Source organism: Cryptomeria japonica, chromosome 4 (genome assembly GCF_030272615.1).
Source record: "Cryptomeria japonica chromosome 4, Sugi_1.0, whole genome shotgun sequence".
Lineage (NCBI taxonomy): Eukaryota > Viridiplantae > Streptophyta > Pinopsida > Cupressales > Cupressaceae > Cryptomeria > Cryptomeria japonica.
The window spans coordinates 67,421,680-67,446,144 of NC_081408.1; positions in this window are offsets into that span (position 1 = coordinate 67,421,680).

Here is a 24,465-nt window from a genome sequence, read left to right on the forward strand (position 1 = left end):
TCTGCTGATCACAATCCGTTTCAACATTGCAATGCAATGGGGGCAGCCTAGGACAGTTTGGTTCCTCATAATAGAGAAAAGTATAAATTTTCAACATCAGATCCACAAACAGCCAAATCCAACTCCTTATGGGGAGACTTCAAACGGAAAATGCAAATCAAAGACCAAGGTATGGGAGAATACTCTTTGGAGCCTTTATGTTTGGCTAAATTGCCAACATCACCTAGATCGCATGGTTTACCTACTACATCAACACATTTGGTTACTCAGCCCATCACCAAATTTGATGGTACTTTCATTCAACTAGGCACCCTCGCACATGAATCAGAAGATAAGGATATTCTTAGCTGGTTATACAAAGATGAGGAAGAAGACCATAGAGCAGCCACTCTAGACATTGTTCTACCAACACACTTGTATGGAAAAGGCTACTTAATCATGAAGCAAATGGGATATGGCAGTAAAGGACCTATTAGAAAATGCAAAGAAGGAGTCACTGAACCTATAGATCTTCCTTCACAACCTGGCAGAAACAAAGCAGGATTGGGTTCCAAACTCATGTTCCTATTGAAACAGCCACCACACCTACCTACCAAACCTCAATGGAAAGTAAAGACGAAGTACAAAGAAGATCCTGGCAGGAAGCACTCTTTGAATCAACAGAAACAATCTGCAAGGCACGAGAACGTCAAGATCAGAAGTTGCATCAGGAAAAGCTTCTAAGTCATAAGAAGGCCCTATCTGCAGCATTAGCTCATATTTAGACACCAATATTTCAATAACAAATCATGTCATCTCCAGATACCATTATTCCTCCCTGAGGAAGTACAGTCTATGAACAAATCCAGCAAGTAGAAGATGGATCTGACACAGAATCAACAAAAACCATCAAAATGGTATCCATCATCAGAGATTTTTTTTCACCGTATAACATACCAGTTTACAGCATAGATAGAATTTGGGATGATGCCTATGAGACCGATTCTAATGAATATGAATTGGGTACCTGCTCTAATGCTACTATAGATATCCCTAGTGATAGTGATTCTATATCTATCTCCCAAGAAGAACATACCATAGAAAATAGATCTCTTGAATTTGGACCGTAGAATATCTATGACGTTGAGGAAAGCGAACAGGAACATTATGAACAAGTATATGTAGAGGATAATACCATCGAAGACCTTGACGAAATCCTGAACTTTTTCAAAACCAAGAACAATCACGATGAAAACTCTATCCTAACACTCACAGTAGCCAAACTTAATCCACCTAATGATTCCTTACCACTTGTCTTTCCTGACCTCATCGATTGGGATGAACCTAAAATCCATGATATACCAATTTTCCCAAATGATGAATCTATTATCCATTACCTATGTACCATAAATCTGGAAATAGGCTCTACTAGTGAACACAATAATGATGTCTATCAACCAGGGAGTGCCAAGTCTCTCAGTCGCAAAAATGAACTACATAAAGGATCTAATGCTGAAAACCAGTCAATGGCAGTTCTAGATCACAAAAAAGTAAAAATAAAGGACGCATCTGAGGGTGAAAACCTTTTTAAGGCACCTAATGATGGGAGACTTGACACTCTTCCTGAGCACTTTCATGAGCGATCACCCATATTGATTGAGCCCACTCAATCAATCAACATTGGCACCACAGAAGCAGTTAAGAACCTACACCTTGCAGAATCTCTGACAGAGGCAGAAAGATCAACATTCATCATCTTCTTCAAAGAACAGCAAATTAACTTTGCTTGGTCATTTGCTGATATGCCTGGAGTGGATCCACAATTAATCATGCATCACTTGTCCATCTCTTCAGGAGTTAAACTAGTAAAGAAAAAGCTATGAAAGATGAATCCATAGGTGGCACTCATGGTCCAAACTGAACTAAAGAAACTATTAGATGTCAGATTCATCCGACCCATTGACTATGCAGAATGGATTTCCAACATCATTCCAGTATCAAAACCAGATGGTAGTATCAGAATATGCACTGACTTCACAAACGTCAATAAAGCTTGTCCAAAGGATGACTTTCCTTTGCCCAGTATCGACGTCATTGTATATCTCATAGCAGGCCATGCAATGCTCTCACTAATGGATGGTTTCTCAGGTTATAATCAAATCAAAATAGCTCCTAAAGATCAAGATAGAACTGCATTCACTTGTCCTTGGGGAACATACTGTTCGAATGTTATGCCTTTCGGCTTAAAGAATGTTAGGGCTAGTTATCAAAGAGCAATGACCACAATATTCTATGACATGATGCACACATTTATGGAAGACTATGTGGATGACTTACTAGCTAAATCCTTCACCAGAGAAGAACATCTTGGTATCCTAACAAAAATATTTGATCGATTGGAGAAATTCTAAGTCAGGCTCAACCCTAAGAAGTGTGTCTTTGGGGTTACATCAGGAAAGTTACTAGGCTACATAGTCTCAGCTAAAGGTATTGAAGTAGATCTAGCAAAGGTACAAGCCATCATGGACATGGCACCACCAAAGAATATCAGTCAACTCAGATCTCTCCAAGGATGACTTCAATCAATCAGGCGATTCATCACTCAGCTAGTAGATAAAATTCTACCATTTAACCATTTACTACACAAAAATGTACCCTTCAAATGGGAGGCCAAGAGTGCAGAATCTTTTTACCAAATTAAATAGTACCTGATGAATCCACCAATTTTGGTACCACCAGTCATAGGAAAGCCTCTTATTTTATATATCTCAACAACAGATATATCACTGGGGGCATTATTGGCACAAGAAGATCAATAAGGAAAGAAACATGCCATATATTACATTAGTAGAACATTGAATGGCTATGAACTCAACTATACATTCATTGAGAAGGCTTGCCTAATAGTGGTCTTTGCATCTCAGAAGTTCCGACATTATATGCTAGCACACACCATCAAGCTAGTTGCAAAAATTGATCCTCTCAAATATCTACTTGCCAAGGCAGCTCTTATAGGTCAATTGGCTAAATGGGTCATGATTCTCAGTGAATTTGACATCCAATACATAGAAAGATGCACCATCAAAGGACAAGCAATTGCAGATCAGTTGGCCGAGGCACTGTTACCAGGAAAACACACCATGGAGATTGAATTTCTAGACAGGGATGTTCTTACTCTTTCTACTAAACAATGGACCCTGTACTTTGATGGATCCTATACACAACATGGTTCGGGTGCTGGCATTCTATTCATCACTCCTGAAGGACACACTATACCAAGATCATACAGACTTATGTTTCCATGCACCAATAATGTGGCTGAATATGAGGCACTAGTCATAGGCATCAAAATGGTCGTAGAATGGAAAATCACAGAGTTACAAGTCTATGGGGACTCGCAACTAGTCGTCCATCAAATCAACAATGACTATCAGACAAAGGATGACAAGCTACTACCTTACAAGTGAATGGTGGATGACTTCAAATAGTATTTTGTACACATCACCTTCGAGCAAATACCAAGGTTGAACAACAAAGCAACCGATGCAATGGCTACTATCGCTTCATTACTACAAATTCCAGAGCAACAGAGTCATTACGAGTTCCTGGTAGAGCAACTATTCTCCCCCACCTATGACCATTCTGAATCCCGGGTTATATATGCCTTGACTGGTTCAGATTCTCCGTTATATGGGCCCATATACGACTACCTCAAACACAATATCTTACCCATTGACTAATCCCGTAACCAGAAATGTAACTTTATCTGACAAGCTGCCCCTTACACCCTTACCGCTGATACTTTGTATCGTCGAGGTCTCAATGGTACTCTTCTTCGTTGTCTTGATCGTAATGATTTCGATTCTACTTTACACGAGCTTCATGAAGGTATTTGCGGCACACATTCAAGTGGCACTACTCTTGCTAAAAAGCTTCTAAGGATGGGATACTACTGGCCTACAATGCAGAAAGACTCATATCACTTCACAAAGAAATGTCCTAAATGCGAGATCCATGGCAACCTGATACATGCACCAGCATAGGAATTACAACCATTTACCACTTCTTGGCCCTTTTGTCAGTGGGGACTAGACTTAGTAGGCAAAATTCATCCTTCATCTTCAAATGGACACAAGTTCATTATAATTGCAATAGAGTACTTTACCAAATGGATCGAAGCAATTCCCATGACCATAGTGACTAAGAAACAAATTGCCTCTTTTATCCTCAATTATCTGATCTACAGATATGGTATTCCAAGCTAAATCATCACAAATAATGGATGACTTTCAAAAACCAAGATGTACAGGAACTATGTGAAAACTTCAAAATCCAACATAGGTTCTCTACACCATATTACCCACAGGGCAATGGTCAAGCAGAGGCATCTAACAAAACAATACTGAAAATCCTCAAGAAAATAGTAAATGACGCAGGCAAAGATTGGCATGTACAACTCAATCCAGCACTTTGGGCATATAGAACCAGCATCTGCACACCTACAGGAGCAACACCATACTCATTGGTATATGGATCAGAAGCCATTTTACCCCTGGAGGTAGAAATCCCATCTCTCAGAGTCTCTTTAAAAGGCTTAATCCCAGATAAAGAGTATCGAGTTAACCGACTGCAAGGACTTGAACTCTTAGATGAAACACGTCAACATGCTTACACTCATCTCAAAGTATATCAACAATGCATGTGCAGGAGCTACAATCACAAGGTCATTCCTCGCAACTTCAAGGTTGGTGACCTAGAACCTAACTAGTTGGGTACCTATGTCATCATATCTGTTTATGGATCAGGTGCCTATCAGCTAACAAATTCTGAAGGAGATGTGCTTGACGAACCAACTAATAGCATTCATCTGAAAAGGTACTACACTTAAATGGCCTAGTGCACGGAAAAAGCCAAAATAAGCAAAAAAAAAATCAAAAAAATCCAGAAAAACAAACAAAAACAAAGTACAATAAAAACAAATGGTGAAAACCTGGTAAATAGGCGCTATTGTGAAAGAATGGCTCCTCCATCTATCTCCATACCATGTTATCCATACAAACACTATCGACCATCGCCCGACACTTAACACATTTCCATTCAGGACATACTTAGCATAGTCACTATCCTGATTTGTTTATATATATCCTCTTACTATATCCCACCATGGCTTGGAAATCACTGTACATATTCACATCAAGAGACACACTTAGCTAGGGGCATTCCAATCATCTCAATATTGTCAACATTCAAAACATCAAGACTAGATGCAAAACTAAAAAACATGACATCCAATAAACCACAAAAAACCAAAAAACTACGCTTCATCGCCAAAAACAAAACAAAACACAAAAAGACCAAGAATGGATGATTTTCTGAAGTACTAAATGTTGCACTATAGCATAAAATCTTAACTAGTTTTGCATTTTGAACTTTTTGAATTATTGGATTCTCTTCCTTGTCTCACTAAATGCTTCACAGCTAGAGTTTAAGGGGAACTTCCAATATTTTCATACTCTTCTGTATGGGAGGTGATCACTTGTACTGTATGAATACATGCCTTGGGACGTGATACATCGAATATCACTAAAGGCTTGATTCCACTTCACACATACAAATGATTTAATCTTGTTTGTTTACGCAATACACACTTAGGTCATCCTGGTTCAATTATACCTTGATGCTTGTGCTATCTTGCAAAATCAAATATCATGTAAATTTTTCTCAGGTCATTATGGTTCAATTATACTATTATGCTTGTATAAATTTTCAACATATCCTAAACAAATCAATGCTCAATGATGAAACCTACAAAGAAAGCAAATAACATATGGTTATATCGGATGGCAAATATAGAATGAGGGATGCTCCAAAAACAATTAGTTGCATACCATTTTACAAGTAGTTACATATCATTTAACATCGTTGCATATCATTTTAACATCATTTACATATCAAGATCCATTTAGTTGCATACATCTCATAGCATATAAAAGCATACATCCTGCATCATACATTACATCATATATTTAAGCATTGCATCATCACATAAAATAACCCACATAACATGCATCCATCTAAAAACATCACATGATAAAAAATGGTGCCATCTATATATATATATCTCAAAATGATCAAAATCTACAAAATGTGTCCAAACACTGTGTCCAGTACAAAGAATAACAAATGCTCAAAAAAACAACAGAGACCATGTCTCTCAAGTATGACTATCCCCTGACGGAGATGGTCTCGCTCCAGATGCTCCCGCCCCTGGATCTCCAAGAGGGTCCTGTCTTGGTGGCCCCGTCACACCTCGGCTCTCAGATCGTGACCCAGTGGCTCGAGATCAACTAGATCTCGACTGAGCAAAACTCTCAACTCGCCGATCCCTGGGTACTATAGCCTCATAATGCCACCTATAATACTCTACCTCCTGTGCTCTCAGTGCCAACTCTCTTAGGATGTCTCTCATCGAACCACCTGCCGCTGCTCTCTGCATGCTCACCACCACCTCCTTTGCTCACCCCCTCCGCTCTATCTTGGTATCTCGCTCAGTAGTCAACTGAGAAATCTATCGCTGATAGGTCAAAATCTGTGCCTGCAGCTGCTGCACAGTAATCTGCAAGGTCTGTATCTATGCATCCTCCATATGACCTGGAACTTGAACTCACAGCGGTACTTGTGCTAGAGGAACCCCTCCCACTTGGCCTGTCCTTGGTACTGGAGGTGGGAGTACATCCGTCCTCCTCTTTTGTGCTGGTCGACTAGGCTCCTCCTCAACACCCACTGCAGCTAGCACCTCCCCCACTCTCCCCTCTCTACCGGCTCTGATAGCCAATCCACCTCTCCCCCTGTCTATCCTCCCCTGCCGCACTACTCTCTCTACACCTCTATCTCCCCGCCTCCCTCTAACTCCTCTCCCTCATCCTCCTCCTCCATCCTCCCCATCATCTCCATCATCTCGCCCGTCTCCCTCCTCCTCATCTGAATCAAATGTTAGTCTCATCTCCTCACGATCGGATATCCTGGCCACCGCCCATGCAGCAAACAATCGAGCAAACTCATCTGTCATCCCCGCATCCTGGATCTCTGGGGCATAATCCCAGATCTGCCTGACCAACCCCACAAACTCCTCCACCGCCATAGCACTATCAATAGTCGACCCCCAATCGGCCACATCCTGCTACCACCGTGCATAAAGGCACGCTCCCTAAGGAATACCCTACTGGCGCCCGAACTGCCTCAAAACTTGGGTCACCACAAATCGCTCAATCACGAATGGGGTCCTCCCAATTAGGTACCTAGTCATGAATACAAAGGGCATCTCCAGCCCATCCTCAGCCCACACCTCACATCCTGTGTACGGTCGTCAGGTGATCGTATCTATGTCATCAAAAACCCTCTTCCAATGCTCTAGTTTGTCCAGCTTACTCTAGACAACTAGACCTTTGTATCTGTAGGCATATGCTGCACCTATGGGCCTATCCCTGTCTGCTAATGGCCTCGCTACTGGAATATGCTCCCAGCACCATACCTGTAACAATGTCATGCCAGCTAACAAATTGCCGTAACTGGGGTATACTACCTCACGTAGACTCCTGTATAGATGAGCCAACATAGTTGACCCCCATGCAAACCTCCAACCCTGAGTGACCATCTCCTCCTAAACTAGCCCCCATCCCACCGAGAATCCCTTTGACCTGTGATCAGGACAAAGGAATCCCCCAATGAACCTTGCTAGAACAGATGGCAGTGGTGCATAATCTAAATCCAAAAACTCCTGCCATGGAATCTCATAGCCACAGACAGTATCATCATGAAAAATATGGCACAGTGCCTCTATGCCACTCTCCTCTGACTACTCATAGGGTAGTAGTACCCCTACTACAGGGATACACAGGATCCTGTAATAGTCCTTAGGTGTGACTGTCATCTCTCTAGTGGCAAAATGGAAGGTGTTCATATCACTGTGCCACCTCTCTGCCAAAGCTGTCAGTAACCCTCGGTTCATAGTGAACCAAGACATATCCAGGAGAGAGGTCAATCCACATCTCTCGATAATGTCCAGGTCGGCCTGCGACAACCGCGGTATCAATGTCCAGGGTCTGCGAAATTTCTCCCTCGATTGTACCATGCCCAATCGCTCTTGTCAACAAACAAAACAAATCCAATATCAGTTTCCACATCAAAACAAAGATATCAAAATCAAACTTACATCAACAACATGAAACAATTTTCTCATCTACATCAAAGTTCAAAATCCTATCATTTCATATCAACTTGTAAAACAACTCAAGTTCTCAAAAACCATATCAAAACTTGTAACACAACTCAAGTCTCCACAATCACATAAACTTGTAAAACAACTCAAGTTTCTCACCCATATCAGTTTGTAAAACAACTCAAGTTTCCAACCCATATCAGCTTGTAACACAACTCAGGCTTCACACATTGAACTTAACACAGAACACACAAACAACTCATATTTTGATTAAAACATCACATTGATATCTATACATAACTTGGAAAATCGCAAATCACAACAAGTTATATCAACACTCATTTGGACAAAAACATGAAATCATGACAGACAGACCAAAACAAATTTTCAACTTGGCTCATTTTGAAAACTCTTCCAGATGCACTAAAATAGATAACCAATGCGCTAAAACCATCCCACACGTTAGGCTGTCTTTCCTATGTGCTAATCTATTTGCCCTATGCGCTAGACTGACTCTACGTGCTAATTTTCTCCCCCCATGCACTACCTAACCCACCCCATGCGCTAGACTCTGTCTACACACTAATGTACACCTCCTAGGCGCTACCCGTTTGACCCTATGCATTAGGTTAGTCCTACGCGCTAAACCCCCTTACCTATACGAACCCCTGTGACCCCTATGTGCTAGGTCACACCTACGCACTAACCTATTGACTGGATGCGCTACCCAACACTTTCCATGCACTATTCTACCTATATATGGATAAAAGCTTCCCAATCTGGAAACTTGATTTGACAATTTGAAAATTTTAACAAGTGTTTTTGAGATAAAAATCCGTAGGATGGTAAAAGATTCTGTTGATACTAATGATGAAATTTTTGGATTATGATAGGAGAGACGTCCTCTATTGTGCGATTTGTTTAGGATTTTGACAACTTTTGTTTTGACACAAATTGAGCTCAAGAAATAGTTTTAGTGGTTTGTTTGTCACTCTGGTTTGATGAAAAATGGTTTTTGATGAAAAAGGCTTATAAAAATGTTTTTGAAATTTTCAAAATTTTTCCGGTGGGCTCTCTATTTTTCTGTTTTAGATCACGCGCTAGAACAGAGTCTATATGTGCTACTGAAATTACTCGATGCACTAAAATAATAACCACACGCACTAGGTTGTCCCCAGACACGCGCTAAACTTTGGACTTTTGGAAAATTGTTGTCTAACTATTGAAAAAGTTATGCGCTATCTTGGAAATGTCACACGCTAACTGTTTGATTGTATGCGCTAATTTTTGGTTTCTACACGCTAAGCTGTTGTTTCCACGTGCTAAAGTTTGGACTGTTTAAAAATTGTTGTCTAACTGTTGAAAAAGCTATGCGCTACCCTGGGCCTGTGAAGCACTAACTGTTTGACTTTATGCGCTAATGTTTGGTTCCTACGTGCTAAGATGTTGTTTCCACGCGCTAGACTATTTTTCGGATGCGCTAAAGGACTTTACACTATTTTGCCTTAAGATGAAAACGTTACTGTTTTGAACCAACACACTAACTTGAAGTTTGGATGCGCTAACAGAAGTATTCCATGTGCTAAGAGATTGCTCTGATGCGCTAAACTGCCTTGATGATTTTTTTTTGGTTCGGTTTTTGTCGATTTTGAAATTTTTTGTGAATTTTTCAAGCTTGATGGATGATTTTCTGAGGTAATAAATGCAAGCACGGCATAAAAAGTACAACCATTTTTTCCTAATCTAACAAAAAGTGTATGTTTTGCGAGGATGTGTTCAAATCCCCAATGTTTTAACAGGTTTTGATACAAGTAATACACTTCAGAAAGACTCTTTAGTCAAGGGTTATAAATAACATCATAGCCCACTAGTCTCAATACTCCGTCAGCTCAAACAGCCGTGTCACCCCCTAGAGGGTGCCTGTTTTTTTGCCTTTTGCCAGAAATTAACTCAAAGTGAATCGATTCACAATTGAGTAGTTATCTTGGGAGATATATGGTGAGTAATCTTGGGGGTGGATTCTTCCCCACCCTTGCACTATGATGTTATAAATGTTTGGTTACTGACTCAGTTCAAAGCTTCTATTTCTATGGTTCATAATCAGGCTTCCCATTTGGCCATCAGTGATAAACTCTCTCAGGAGGCTTCCCAACCTTTAGAACAAAGGCTTTACATATCTCAAGGATACTGGGGGAAGGCTAATCACTGCACACAACCGTTGAAAAGGAGTTTCGTCACTTTCTACATTTGATTATAGTGGGTTGGAATTCTTGGCGTCAAAGTCGTTCCCCACTTAGGTTGTTCCCTTCACACCGGCCATAAACGACTTTAAGAGTTGATTCTAACTCCTCGGGAAGGTAGGCCTACTAAAGGTTTTATTGCTTGAATTTAAAGAAAGCTGTAAGAGTGGTCTGGATTTTTGATCACCCAGTTAAGGGGAGAGCATATTCCTTCCACTTTCGAGACAAAGCAATCAATTTGGTTTATTTTTATCCTTTCAAATCAGTGATTTGCTAAAATCTATGTGGAGATGTTGCTCCACAAACACATGGTGTTTATTTTATCCTTTCAAAGCAATGATTGTCTGATCTATGAAAAAGAAATGGTCAACAAAGCAAATTCGATGTTTTGGTCAGCAAAAGAAATCGCTAAAAGGGGAAGATCTTCCCTCTTTAGTTGTAACTGACTCTGGACTTGTGTGATTCTTTTACTTGATAGAAATTTGAAGTGAATCTTTTTATGCACCAAAGGATGGTGAAGTTTGTTTTAAATCCCTTTGTTGCAAAAATGAAAATTGTTGTGTTGTGGTTCGTTTTACAACCCAAAGTAAGGTGAGTTCAATTTTCTTTAATTAGAAATAAAAAGACTTTAAATTTTAACTAACTTGAACAAGCTAGTAAAATTTAAACAATTTATAGTTCTAAAAAAAAAAGTCACTAAGCTCCTCCCCCTGTAATAAAATGTCAGAAATCCTGCAAAATACCAAAACATTAGATAGAAAAAAAAAATGGAGGATTTTGTGGATTTCAACAAGTCTAAAATTTTACTTTTCGGTTACAATTTTTGTTTCTGTCTTTCATGCGCTACATAACAGACTGTATGCGCTATGATATACACTTGATGTGCTAAAACTAAGTATTAACGCGCTACTCTATTTTTTGAATATGCTACTCTGTATGTTGGAAGCGCTGTTCTGTCTTTTTCTCTCTCCCGCTGAGACCTATAGGAAAATTGAAAATTTGATGCGCTAATGTTTGAATCTCACACATTGGATGATGACCTACAAGCGCTGAACTGTGGGATGGATGCGCTATTCTGTTTACTGAATGCGCTACTCTATGTTTCACCCGCATCGAGACCTACAGGAAAAGTTTAGTGGGGTTATGCGCTAAAGAAAGGTCTTCACGCGCTAAAATATAGGCCCCACGTGCCAAACCATTAAACCCAAACTTTAAAAATCAAAAAATGACTAAAAATGACAAAATAAAAAGTCAAAAAAGGGTAAAAAATGTTGACTTACTGGTGTTCCCCGCGCTACAGGTCTCCGATACCTCCGAACGCACTCAAAATAGTGTCTATGATACAGAATAGGCATTTTCTCTGCAGACAAAATTCTCTTTCTCCAAAGTCAATAAAGCACAAATGAATCTAAATCAAGCCCTTTTCCCCTTTTATAGGAGGAAAATGAAATTAGGGTTAGCCCAATGGACCTGTAATATGGTCGCGGTCTCCCCTATACCATAACATTTGTAACTTATCGGGAGATAAATCAATTTATACACATTTTACATGCACGAAATCATACACATCATACGCAATTCATCCAATCACATCAAAAAATTTCAAAAAAAAAAATTGATTCATCTCCCGAGGGGGCATCACCATCAAAATATCGAATCTGGGGCATCACACATCAAATCAAATATTGGGCACGACTTGCAAATCAAAAGAGTGACACAAAAATTGCATTTGATCATAAATCATGATATCGCATCATTTTCTTTGAAATAACATGTGCACACACGTCACTTCAAAGAGGGGCAAAATGTAGACGTATAAAAATGACCATATTTCTAAATGAATATTTTATGTTCATTTCTCAATTTAATTAAATCCAATTTAATTAAATTACCCACATTCCTCTATTTAATTAAGTAAATTACTCAATTTATTTAAATTAAATTCACTATATCCATTTAATGAATAAATTATTTTATTCAATTAAATCCCTCCTATCCAATTTTAATTAAATTCAAATTTAATTAAATAGTTATCCTAAATTGAATAAATCTAATTTATTTAATTTCTCCAAGTTACAACCAAATTGAATTAAATTACTTTATTTCAATTAAATCCTATTATCCCTCCATCCACTTGCAAAATCCCAAACCCCTTTCTAATCCCTTCTAGAATCTTCTAATCACTTCTAATTAATCTAACCCCTCCTCTAAACTTTGTCACATCCCTAAGCAAAGGGAAGTCACTTCTCAAAATTCCTCAAAGTCTTTGATAACCATTAAAGGCTTCAAGTCTTCAACCACTAAAAACCTCAAAGTCTTTGATAACCATTAAAGGCTTTCAACCTTCAACCACTTAATCCCCAAAGTCTCCAATAACCATTAATGGTTAACTCAAACCCTCCTACATAGTTAAAACATTTGTTTTAACTCAACCTTTATCCAACCCAAGGGTCTCATCAGGACTTTAATGCTTTGACCATGATTATCTCTTAATCATTTGCACAAAGATTTATCCTTGGATTAACTCTTAATCCAGTGGGTAAGCTTAACTTAGACTTGACCCTTAGCCTCTAGATAACCATGAGGTCTTCTCAGGCCTTTAATGCCTCCAACCCCTTCTCTCAACCTAACCCTATGTTGACACTTGTCACCATTTCATTGGTGCCAATTGTGCACATGGATCCCCAACTTTCAAACTCAACCCTTGATTAAACCTTTCAATCTTGACTATCCATTGCCTTATTTGTGCTATAAATAGAGCTCTCATTCCTCTAGAACAATCATCCTTCAAATTTGTAGTATCACACTTATGGTCAAATACATTCAAGCTTTCATTTCATATATGCTCATCATTTAGCCTCTCTTTAAATCAGGAATTAGTCTAAATATGCATGTTTAGAATAATTTCTTTATCATTTAGCTCAATCATAGACTAATATATCATGTTAGGATAGTATTTATAGTAATCTTGTCATCTTATCACATAGTTTATTGCATTTTAAAATCATACATAGCTTATAACATATTTCATACTAAAATCTATCAGAGTATCCCTCGTTCTTGCATTTGCCATCCCTAAACCATTTTTCTCAGTGATCTGAGAGAAAAAACATTGGTTTGAGGGACATTGTGAGATAGAGAACCATGGGACCCACCTTGGGAAGCTAAGTAGCACGTTATTACTCCATAGCTTGCACCAAGAAGTCATGTGTGTGTGTGTGGATTAGTTCTTTTACAATATTTTCACATATTGAATTTTATCAGCCCACTTTTCTCGCATACAAAGTCGATGAGTTTTGATATTGTTTTTGCTGGTAAAAGTTGTGTGTGTATCCAAGTGATGAGATACTCACTAGACCAGTGAGTGAAAACTATAGAGTGTGATTGTAGAGTAGAGGAACTAAAAAGGATCTGCCTTAGCATATAGTGTTGTTATAAGATCAGATTTTTACCTATCATCTTATAACCATTTCAACAGAGGTAAAATCCCTTCATCAAGTAGCTTTAATAGGCTTACTGTAAATCCTCTAACCTGGTGACTCAAGTTCATTGAGTTCTTTAAATCCTCTAGCAGGGTAACCTTTAACAGGGTATATAGCCATCCCTTAACTAGGTGATATTTAATAGGATCAGTTCCTAGTAGAACCTTATTGTAAAATCTTTAACCATACTAGGCTCCTAATAGAGCGAGCTTCAAAAGAGTTCAAAACAAGCTTGTGGGTGTTCATCCCCACCATGGTTTTTCCCATTTGGGTTTCCACATAAAAAATCTATGTGTCATGAGTTGTGCATTTTTCATGTGATGATTGAGTATTCTTTGTTTAAGTGATTATGCATGGAGAGCTAATGGTTATGATATTACTAATACACCACATGCATATGTTTATGGGTGAAATAGTTCTCAAGTATTTATAATATTTGAAGTATTCAGTTTTACTGGTTTAAGTTGTCTAAAGTCTTACCATGTTTAACTGGTATTGCCATGGTTAATTTCAGTAATGAATACAACCAGTTAGCATTGTTTTAACTTGATAAGTTACATAGAAGTTTTGTCTGTACTGATTCACCCCCCTTTCTCAGTACCAGTTAAGATATTTGTTGTTCATCATTATTCATCAATTGGTATCAGAGCTACTCTAGGTCCTTAGTGATACAAGCTTAACCACTGGAGGTAAAAGATCATGCTTTAATGATGAAGAGGGAACATCCTAAGTTCAATAGAACTTCAAAATATGAAAGGACAGAATGAAGATCTATATCAAGAGTTTGGGTGCTCAACACTAGAGCTATGTTGAGAATGTGTATGTAATCCCCACTTGCACTCTCACTGATGATCAGAAAAGAGAGATTCAAGAAAATGGGCAGGTCATGGAAGCCCTTATTAGTAGTTTGTTTGATATTGAGTTCATTGATGAACAAGATAAGGACACTCCTAAGGATGTATGAGACATATTGGAAACTATCTATGGTGGTGATGAGCATGTCAAGCAAGCTAAGGAAGAGAGCTTTAGAGAAAAATTTGAACCATTCAACAATATGGCATAAGGATCAAGATTGTGGTTGGAGATATCAAGAGCACTGGTAGAACAATTGAAGATGCCAACATTGTCAGTAAAGTTTTGAGATCATTATTACCGGTCTATGCAATTAGAGTTGTTTCTATATAGGTGCTAAGGTCTATTAACAAAACCAAGGTATCCTTAGACTCTATCATTGCAAATTTGAGTACATATGAGTTGAATAGCTATGATGGCAGTGTTCAGATGACTGAGTCATCCTTTAGAAAATCTATTGTACAAACCAAAAAAGGAAAAGAAGTAAGTACCAATTATTAATCTAGGCAATGCAAAGATATAGATGATGAAGAGATTCTGATGGAATTTTAATCTCTTCTTTTCAACAGACTTCCAAAAGGCATTGGAAAATACAAAGGTAAGATTCCTTTAAAATGTTTTACCTACAATAAGATAGGACATATAGTTGTTAACTGTCCTAACAATGACAATAAGGATAAACTAGAGAGTTTTAGAAAGTATAAAGGAGGAAATAGAAGAAATTGTCTTGTTGCAGTGGATGAAGGTGTTACTGATGAAGAATCTGAGGATGAAGAGAATGAGCACATAGTGTTTGTAGCTATAAAGGAAGAAGTGTTTGACAAGAAAGAACTTATCTCTTGCATTGACAAATCTAATGAGTGGATTATTGATAGTGGTTTTTCTCACCACATGACTGGTGACCAGGGAAAGTTTATGTCTCTAGAAGAATATGATGGAGGTGTTGTTAGATTTGGCAATGATGCAACATGCTTGGTAAAAGGAAATGGATCCATCTCACTGAATGGAAAGAGCAGTGTAGATTATTTCTACTAGGTAGAAGGTCTTAAGAATAACTTGTTTAGTGTTGCTCAGTTAAATGATAAAGCACTCACTCTGGAGTTCAAAGGTGGAGTCTGCAGTATAATTGGAAATAGTGGTGAGATTATTGCCACTAGTAAAAAGACCACAAGTAACTTATTTCAGCTGAATGCCAAGATTAGTTGGTGTCTGATAGTGAAGTTTGATGACAGTTGGATATGGCATAGGATATTTTATCATATGAACTTTGATAGTATTGTAAAGGCTAGTAAGATCAAGGTGGTAAGAGGATTGCCTTTGCTGAACAAACCAAAGAATGGTTTATGCAGAGAATGTAAACTTGAGAAGATGTCTTCCTCAACATCCAAAGGTAAGCCTTTTTCACATGAGAACTTACTTGATCTTGTGCATACCGATTTGTGTGGTCCAATGAAAACTAGAAGTATTCAGTGAGATCAATATTTCATGATTCTTACTGGTGATCTCTGAAGAATGATGTGGGTCACATTCTTGAAAGACAAGTCTGAGGCATTTGGAAAGTTCAAAGCCTTTAGAGCATTACTAGAGAAGGAAAGTGGTCAAAAGATAAAGCATCTTAGAAATGATCAAGGAGGTGAATTCAACAAGTACTGTGAAGAGAATAGTATCAAGAGGTAGTTGTCTGCCTCAAGGACACCACAATAGAATGGCATAGCAGAAAGGAATAACATGACTATAGTTGAAGCAACCAAAACTATGTTGATCCAGGGAAAGATTTCTCATACTTTTTGGAGAGAAGCAGTGAGCACTGTAGTCTATACCTCAGTGCTCCTATATAGGTAGAAGTTGTAGTAGGTGAAGAAAAAGTAAGTGAAGAAGAAGAGGAAAAGCAATCAGAACCAGCTAGAGTCATTCCGAGATATGTGAAACTACATCATGATCTAAAGCAGATCATAGGAGATAAAGATGTAGGGATACTCACAAGAAGAAAGGTGAAAGAGAACTCTTGCATGATTTTTGAATTTGATCCTAAGACCAATAGAGAGGCACTTACAGATGAAGACTGGATTAAGGCAATGGAAGAGGAGCTAGACTAGGTAGAAAAGAATAGAACATGGTCCTTGGTACCCAGAATAGAACACAAGAATGTCATAGGTACCAAATGGGTCTTCAAGAATAAGCTGAATGAAGAAGACACAATTGTAAGGAACAAGGAAAGACTTGTATGCAAGGGATATGCTCAGGAAGAGGGAGAAGACTATGGAAAAACCTTTTCTCCTGTGGCTAGACTCAAAGGTGTCTGAACGCTACTTGCATTTGCAACATTCAAGGGATTTAAGGTATACTAGATGGATGTGAAGTCTGTGTTCTTGAATGGAATCCAAGAAGAGGAAGTGTATATTGAGCAACCAGATGGGTTTTCCTTACCAAAAGATAGTAACATGGTGTGTAGATTACAGAAGGCCCTGTATGGATAGAAACAAGCACCAAGGGCATGGTATGAATGGTTACACTCTCATCTTGTGAAAATAGGATTTCAGAGAACAAGTGAGGAAAGTAACATATACCTGAAATTTGAAGGTGATCAGATTCTGATATGTGAAGTATTTGTAGATGACATAATCTTTGGAGGAGATGATGAAATGAGCCATGCAATTGCAGATGAAATAAAGAAATATTTTGAGATGTCTCTGATTGGAGAGATAAAGTTATTCATTGGTTTATAGATTCAACAAATGAAAGAGGATATCTTTATTACCTAGTTCAAGTATGTCAAAGAGGTATTCAAGACCTTTGGCATGGAGGAGAACAAACTAGTTGGTACACCGATGGTGACCGAATGTAAATTGACTAAGGAAGATGATTCAACATTGGTGAATGAGAAGGAGTGTTGATCAATGATCGGTAAGCTGCACTATGTGGTACACAACAAACCAAATATTGCTCATGCAATGGGCATAGTAGCTCATTTTCTAGAAGCATCTAAGAGAATCCCACTTTGCAGTGGTCAAGAGGATTCTTAGATACTTGAAAGGGACTATTGACTATGGATTGTGGTATCCATACAATGGTGATTCTAATCTCAAAGTATTTACCAATGCAGATTGGGTAGGTAATGTGGAGGACTGGAAGAGCACAACTAATGGAGAATTCTTCCTTGGTGGAAGACTAGTCTCCTGGACAAGAAAGAAGAAGAGCTATATTTCTTAGTCTATAGTTGAAGCAGAATACATGGGAGCATTTATGAACTACACTCAAGCAATCTAGATGAAGCATGTACTGAATGGCTTCAAAGTACCTATATCTAAACCGGTGAGTATTTTCTATGATAATACTAGTGCAATCAATATTTCCAAGAATCTGGTATTACATGCTAGAACTAAGCACATTGAGCTCAACTATAATTTCTTGAGAGAGAAGGTTCAAAATAGAGAGGTTGTATTACAACATGTTTCTAGTAAGGAGCAACTAGTAGACATATTCACTAAGCCCTTACCGAAGACTACATTTACCTATTTGAGTGGTGAATTAGGGGTTTTTCCCTATCATGAAGTAAACTAAAGATGTGTGCTCCACATTAGTCAGGTATTATAGTGACAAATCTTTTTGGATTGATGTATTGAAGGATGCTACTCCATAGGGGGAGCAACATAGTGGATTATGGAAGCCTGTGCCTCCACTTTAGCATTTTTGTCAAAGGGGGAGAAGATATATGATAGGGGAGAAGATATTTGATGAAGGTATTTTAGATACACTAGTCTATTATGTTTTTAGTTGCAATGCTACACTGAGTATTATCATCAATGCCAAAGGGGGAGATTATTGGCATATGATGAAGCAATGACAAAGTATGTTTTCATTGATGTCAATATGTGCTCAAGAAGGTACACCGATATAAACTGATATGAATATTAGAAGTAGTATAGGTGAACTGGTATGAAGAGATGGAGTGAACCAGTGTCAGGGTTTCACTAATTGTGACTACCGGTTGGTAGTCTTAGCTCTAGGGTCTCAGGTTTGGGAATCTAGCTTGTGCGATGCAACCAATGATATTTTGTGATGAGCTAGCTAAGAAATATGGATGAGATCCAGATTACATGTTGGTTTTCTACACGTGAAGGATTTCCTTGAGGGTCTTGCATGTGAAGATAGACTGCATTAAATGTCTACCTCAGGAATGAACATTCTTCTTAGTAGTATGAGAAGCAAGCATGATGGGTTACTGATTTCTATGTGTGGTGAAGAATGGACGATGCAGAATGACCTGTGATCAATTTGAGATTGTTTCATTCTATGTAAAGTGTTTGGACGGTGAAGATTAGGTCGCTTGTAATTGTAAACCTAAAATACTTAGGGTTTAGGGTTTATGTTACCGACCTAATTCTTCTCTATAAGGATGATGAGTTTTGATATTGTTTTTCTTGGTAAAAGTTGTGTGTGTATCTGAATGATGAGATACTTGCCAGACCAGTGAGTGAAAACTGCAGAGTGTGATTGCAAAGTAGAGGAATTGAAAAGGATATGCTTTAGCATATAGTGTTGTTATCAGATAAGAGTTGTACCTACTATCTTCTAACCATTTCAATAGAAGGAAAATCCCTTCGTCGGGTATCTTTAATAGGCTTAGGGTAAATCCTCTAACTAGGTGACTCAAGTACATTGAGTTCTTTAAATCCTCTACTGAGGTAACCTTTAATAGGGTTTCAACATGTAATAGGGTATATAGCCATCCCTTAACCAGGTGATCTCTAATAGGATCGGTTCCTAGCAAAACCTTATTGTAAAGTCTTTAACCGAACTAGGATCATAATAGAGAGAGCTTCAAAAGAGTTCAAAACAAGCTTGTGGGTATTCATCCCCACCCTGGTTTTTCCCATTTAGGTTTCCACGTGAAAAATATGTGTGTCATGAGTTGTGATTTTTTCATGTGATGATTTAGTATTCTTTGTTTAGGTTATTATGCATGCAGAGCTAATGGCTATGATATTATTGATATACCACATGCATATGTTTATGGGTGAATTAGTTATCAAGTATTGAATGATATTTGAAGTGTTCAATTTTACTGATTTAAGTTGCCTAAAGTCTTACTATGTTTAACCGGTATTGCCAAGGTTAAGTTCAGTAATGAAGACAACCGGTTAGCATTGTTTTAACTTGATAAGTTGCATAGAATTTTTTGTATGTACTGATTCACCCCCCCCTCTCAGTACCAGTTAGGATATTTTTTATTCATCATTATTCATCAGTGTATGCCTTCAAATCAAAATTTCCTCCATCTAGATACCATAATCCATAGTCAACTGTACCTTTCAGATACCTAAAAATTCTCTTTGTTCCAATCAGGTGTTCTTCCTTTAGATTCTTCTTAAATCTTGCAACTATACCAACCACATGGGCAATATCTGGTCTACTGTAAACAACATAGTGTGATTTTCCAATCATTGACCTGTATTCCTTTTCATCAACATACTTAGATGCATCCTCCTTGGACAGCTTACAACCTATAACCATTGGTGTTCCAACTAGTTTACAGTCACTCATGCCAAAAGTCTTCAAAACCTCTTTCACATACTTAGATTGAGTAATGAAGATACCATTCTTTATTTCTTGTATCTAAAAGCCTATAATTTTTTTATTTCCCCTAAATAAGACATTTCAAATTCATTTTTCATTTCATCTACAAAACTGTTGCTCACGATATCATTACCTCCAAAAATAATATCATCAACAAATACTTCACTAACCACTATTTCATCTCCTTCACACTTGAGATAAATATTACTATCATCACTAGTTCTTGCAAATCCTATCTTCATCAAATGTGTATGAAGCCATTCATACCATTCTCTAGGTGCCTACTTTAATCCATACAAAGCTTTATGCAATCTACATACCATGTCTTTCTCATCTGTCAATGCATAACCATGAGGCTGCTCTATGTATACCTCTTCTTCCAATATCCCATTCAAAAATACAAAATTAACATCCATCTAGCATACCTTGAACTTCTTATGGGCTGCAAATGCAAGTAAGTTCTGACACCTTCCAGTCTTGCTACTGGTGCAAAAGTTTCACCATAATCTTCACCTTCTTCTTGAGCATAACCCTTGTAGACTAATCTTGCCTTGTAGAGAACTTATTTCTTAATACCCTTTTAGTACCTATAACATTCTTTTTTACCGGTTGGGGTACCAGGATGCAAGTGTTGTTCTTCATAGTTGATCCAATTCCTCCTCCATAGCTTTAACCCAATAATCATCACCAAATGCCTCTTTAGCACTTCTAGGTTCAATGATAGAGATGATGCAAGAGTTCTCTCTTATTTTCTTTCTAGTTAGTACTCTAGCATCCTTATCCCCAATAATCTACTTAGGACTGTGGTTCAGTCTCACATACCTAGGAATAACATGATCATTCTCTTCAGGTTCAACTTCTTCATTATCATCTTCTTCTAAATTTAGTTGAACAAGTTCATCAGGATTTGCTTTACTGATTTTTGATTTAATAGATTCAGGTTCCAAAAGAAAAATGCAAGGATCTTCATCCTTTTTCTCTTAACTAGTTCCTTCAGAGACTTCAGGACATTCATCTACATGAACATCAACACTTTCAACAATTCTTTGTGTCCAGTTGTTGAAGCATTTATAGGCCTTACTCTTGGTGGAATAGCCAAGAAATATGCCTTCATCACTTTTAGCTTCTAGCTTGCTTATGTAGTCACCTCTTTTAATAAAATAGTTGCTACCAAATATTTTGAAATAGCTAACATTAGGTGATCTCCCATACCAATATTCATAAGGGGTCTTGTCCTTACCACTTTTCATCAGAACTTGGTTCATTATGTAGATAGTTGTACTTATAGCTTCTTTCCAAAATATTTTCGCTACACTTCCTTGTATCAACATTGTCCTAGGAACTTCAACCACTAACTGGTTGTTCCACTCTACTATACCATTTTATTGTGGTGTCCTTGGTGAAAAAAGTTGTTGCTTGATACCATTCTCATCATAGTACTTAGTGAATTGATTAGAAGTAAATTCACCACCTTGATCTATTCTCAGACATTTTATCTTTTTTCCACTCTCTTTCTCGGCTAAGGCCCAAAATACCTTGAACTTACCAAAAGCTTCATTCTTATCCTTCAAGAATGTGACCCACATCATCCTTGAACAATCATCAGTGAAGATCATGAAATATCTATCACCTTGAATGCTTCTTGTTCTTATTGGTTCACATAGATCGGTATGAACCAAATCTAACAAGTGCTCTGCTGAGAAGGACTTACTCTTGAAAGTTGAAGAAGTCATCTTTCCTAACTGACATTCTTTATAAATATCATTAACCAGTTTATCTAGCAGAGGTAGACCTCTTACTGTCTTGGACTCGCTCACTTTAACAATGTTATCAAAGTTTATATGACAAAATCTCCTATGCCAAAGCTAGCTATCATCTATCTTTTTAATCAAATAGTTGCTAACTTTAGGATTAAGATGAAATAGATTACCTCTGGTTTGTTTCTTGGCTGCAATCAATTCATCTTTGTTGTTAAAGATTTTGCACATACCATTTGTAAACTGTAGTGGGTATCCATTCTCATTATGTTGTGCCACACTCATAAAATTATGATTTAGGCCTTCAACCCAATAGACATCGTCAGAACTACTCTTCCCATTAAGAGAAATAACTCCCATAACTTAAACCTTACAAGGTGAGTCATTGCCAAATCTAACAAAACCACCATCAAATTCCTTCAAGGAAAGAAATTTGATATGATCCCTAGTCATGTGATGTGCACAACCACTATCAATGATCCAATCATCCGAGTTATCTATTCTGGACACTAGTGCCTTCTGATCTGATATCTATTCCTTAATAGCTACAAACACAATATCTTCACTAGCATCATCATAAAATTCTTAATCAGTAATACCACTGTCAATATCAATAAGACAATATCACTTTCCTTTGCTCTTATACTTCTTGAATTTGTCTCTCTTGTATTCATTTTCACCATTAGGATAGTTAGCTGCTATATGACCAATCGTGTTGCATGCAAAACACTTTAAAGGTAGTTTACGTCTATATTTCCCAATGCCTCTAGGCAGTCATTTTTCCAACAATGCTTCAAGTTCCACTAATTTGTCTTCATCATTAGCGTTTCTACTAGATCTAGATTCATAACCATGGCAAGTATCTCTACTTTTTCTGACAGATGGGTTAGAGACATAAGCTCTGAATGCAAATTCTGATTTCTGTACACTACCATCATAGCCATTTAATTCAAAAAAAGTAAGTTTACCAATGAGAGAGTCAAGACTTACCTTAGTTTTGTCAATGGACTTTAGGTCCTGAATAGCTGTAACTCGGATAGCATAGACCGGTAGTAGGGTTCTTAGCACCATACTAATCACTATGGAATCTTCCACTTTCCCTCCTGCATTCTTTATTTCACCAACTATCTCTTTTATCCTTGGACCATACTGTTGGATATTCTCACCTTCAGACACTCTCATGTCATCAAAATTTCCTCTTAGGCTCTCCTCTTTAGCAATCTTAACATGTTCATCACTGCTATAAATCTCTTCAAAAAATTTCCATACTTCATATGCAGTTTCAAGACCATGAACATCTACAGATTCAACATCGGATAGGGAACTGATAATAGCCTCTAATGCTTGATGATTTTATTGGTGTTCTTTCTTCTAATCATCAGTTAGAGTTCTAGTAGGTGTAACATACAGAGTTTCTACATGATCCCAATACTGACTTCCCAGACTCTTAATGTAAATCTTCATTCTATTGCTCCATATCCTATAGTTATCTTTGTTGAACTTCGGACCTTCTTTCTTCATCATGGTCTATAAGATCTTTTCCTCAAGCTGTTAGGATTTTAGGTTAAAGAGGACCTAAGATGCTTTGATACCAATTGATGGTATGATGAAAGAATAAGTATTCAGTAGAATACTGAGAGGGGGGTGAATTAGTATACTAAAAAAATGATGCAAACTTCCCAATCTCAAATTCAAACTCACAAAGTAAACTTTCACTATCAAGATAAATACTCAGCATCAACCGGTTAACTATTAAAACAACTTAATAGTAAACAACTTCAATCTTGTAAACATCAAAATGCTTAATCATATCTCAACATATTCAATGTCTCAATGCTTCTAGTTATCATGCCTTACCGGAATAGTTAAGTAGTCAATCAAATCAATAACTAAGATCATAACCACAAAAAACATTCACCACTTGACACAAATGTTTATACATGGAAAATCCAAATAGGTAAAAACCACGGTGAGATGAGACTCACAAGGATAGCTATCTGAAATGTTTTCAAGTTCTCCCTCTTAGGAGCCAAGCCTATTAAAGATTTTACAACAAGTCCTTTTAAGAATTGATTCTATTAGGAATCACCTAGTTAAGGGATTTACAAAAATACCTTGATGAAAAAGAAAATACCCTGCTAAGAGTAACCTCGGTAGAGGGTTTGATAATCCAAGCCAATGGACCACCTTGTTAGATGATTTAAGAATTAACCAAGCTTGTTAGAGATTACCTAGTTAGGGAATTTCAATTTCTACTATAATTGTTAGAAAACAAAAGGTTTTCTTGATCTGTTTGAATAGAACTATATTTGCTTGATCAGGTCCTTTTAAGCTTCAATCTTCTTCTACACAAACTGTAG